The sequence below is a fragment of the Dipodomys spectabilis genome, unplaced genomic scaffold (assembly GCF_019054845.1).
Source record: "Dipodomys spectabilis isolate Male_0828 unplaced genomic scaffold, ASM1905484v1 ptg000303l, whole genome shotgun sequence".
Classification (NCBI taxonomy): Eukaryota; Metazoa; Chordata; class Mammalia; order Rodentia; family Heteromyidae; genus Dipodomys; species Dipodomys spectabilis.
The window spans coordinates 1148053-1150744 of NW_024870980.1; the positions used below are offsets into that span (position 1 = coordinate 1148053).

The 2692-nt window shown below is 31.9% G+C and overlaps 1 pseudogene; it reads left to right on the forward strand.

The window, feature by feature from the left end:
* The first annotated feature begins 1776 nt into the window (after positions 1–1776).
* On the forward strand, positions 1777–1876 carry LOC122127576 (annotated as a pseudogene).
* The last annotated feature ends 816 nt before the right edge of the window (positions 1877–2692 follow it).

Here is a 2692-nt window from a genome sequence, read left to right on the forward strand (position 1 = left end):
AAGTATTCCTACCATTTGTAGACCAATTTTGGATCTATCGATCCAGGAACTATTTTTTGGCCTGCTGATGCTGGACTGAAATCATTCATTAATTATTACGAGAGGGGTATTACAAATAATCTTGTGACATTTGTGGTCTTGTCCACTCATATGGGATAGTCATCTGAAAATTGAAAGTTTCAATTACTGCACTTTAACATTTTGTGATTTCATCCTGCATTTTAAGTTGCCTGGCATTTGACAATTGCTTACTGGTAATTCCTGCATTTCAAGGAATTGGGGCCTTGAAATATAGGAAAGGAGAAATTGAGATGGTTCTTCAGTTACTTTCTGTTGGCATGTTGCATGGGCCTAGATGAGAACTCTTGCCCTAGTTATCTGATGATGAAGATAAATGGGACCTGGGATCCTAGGACCCGTGGGTCTTGTAGAAGAATAATACCTTTTAGACATCATATCAGCAAAATTTGAGTATAATCAGTAGAAATTCTTCAGAAATATGCAGAAAAACAGTTTGGGACCAGCGAGTTAAAGCAATAAACAGAGCAGCAGAGTAAAATCCCTTATAGATTAGAGGAAAACAACATTGTTTTTTTACCATGTGAATTCAGAAACCAAGAACACTTAGAAGGTATCACAAGTTTATAACGAAAACATTGCATTGATTTTTTTATATTCAAATATATATTCTAATCCTGATTATTTATATTCCAATCTATTTATTGAAGTAAATAACAACTAATTTGTCAAATTATCAATTAATTTTAGTAAGATTCACTGTGTGAAATATAAAAGCAACACATATAATTATAAATTATATAAGTATATGTAATATAAGAAAATGTTTTGCATTGTTCTTTTGTGGTTAGGGTAACAAAGTCAACTGTTTTAAAATATTATTCCATTACCTCTACCTCAGTGTTTGGTAGAATTAGAGCTAAAGCTTTACCATCCAGAGATGTACAGCTTAGAGACAAGAGGAAACACTGTGATTAAAACATTACCAATTTAAGGCCTAATAACGAGGAGAAACATATGGACTTCTCCTGGAGCTATGGAATATATTTGGTGATAGAAAATCGGTGGTGTAAGTTCCTGCCTGGTTGGATGGTGGACAGGCCAGGACATTAGGTAATCATGCATATGAACAATTTTTTTCACCTTCATGGCATTAGCTACTTTTGAAATGGTAGGGATAATAAATAATTATATTTTGAAAAAATACCTTCTGTCTGAACAGTTCTGTCTGAACTGTTAATCTCTCTATGATCACTTGTAACTAAGATTAGTTTTGCTCCAGTAAGACAAGCTATACTGTCAGGGTAAGATATTCTGGTTGGTCTGTTCCTACATGGAGCAAGGGTAAAGTGTAAGGCAGACATTTGTGCCAGTAAGACCTCAATTTGGAAATTTTAAGCTGGAGAAGTTTAGAGTAGCTCTGAAGCAAGGCTTAGTTTGAATCCTTTAGCTCCACAAAGCTAACTCAGTTGATAAATAAGTACTTGAAAAGCCATCACCTTTGGACCTACCTATAAAGGCTTCAAAGTGTGATCAAATTTCAAATAAAAAAGACTTTAAAAATTAATTGACAAAAATTGCAAATGTGAGCAATTGAAGAATCAATATAAGTTTTTTCCACCAAAAACAGAATTTTACAGAAATAAGATGAATAGAAATTTAGGAAACAATAAGGTTTCCCTGTTACAAATAGGCAACCAAGGATATATGCCTGTCTTAAGATTGCATCATTAATTACTTAAATTTACAGGATACTACATGCTTCAGCAGCACATCTACCCAAATTACAATACAGAGATTAGCATGGCTATTGCACAAGGATGATATGAAAATTTGTGAAGAAATGAAAAACAGTTATTAAACAGTTGATTACAAATATACAAGTGTAATTATACATGTAATTCATAGGAATAAAAGTTAGTTTTACACCATTTAATCTTCACCTTTTTATGAAGGCCTTTACATTGCATAACCTTTATAAAAGTTTTGAAATTAGATAACATTTTCATTTTATCCCAAAGAAATAAAATTCTATAAGGACCTAGGAATTAAAGGAATCTTAAACCTTTTCTATATGGAATGCAATCTGAAAGAACACATTAATGAACCTATATATTATAAAACAATGTTGAATTCAAAGCACTATATCTAGGAGAGAATGAACTAGATTATGGATACTATACAAACAGAATACTAAATATTTTAAAATACACTTTTTTCAGACAAGCACCAGAAATATCTTTAGTTTCTGTACTACTCATTTCAACAGATAAGTTAAAATTATTTCTTATTAAAAAATCACAAACGCTACAGAAAACATTATAGATGTATACAAACAACTTGAATGTATATTGACATCAAAGTCAGGCAATTCACTTGGAAGAATACCATGGAATTCATGAATTTTTAAAGTAAGATATTGCTGTTGCTTTGTATTGTGAAAATATTTTGTATGGACACATAGGATGGACTGGAAATTTTGAAATTTAAGAAATTTACCCAAACCATTAGGACTTAGGAGAACAATTTGTACAGCTTTCCACAACTTCAAAGAGGTAGTGATACATACTTATTCTTTTGGCAATATCAAATGCAGTTTCTTCCAAGTTGTGCTTCAGACCTGGTTTGATATAATGGTTCAACAGAAGGAGATCTAGCATAACTTTGCTATTTC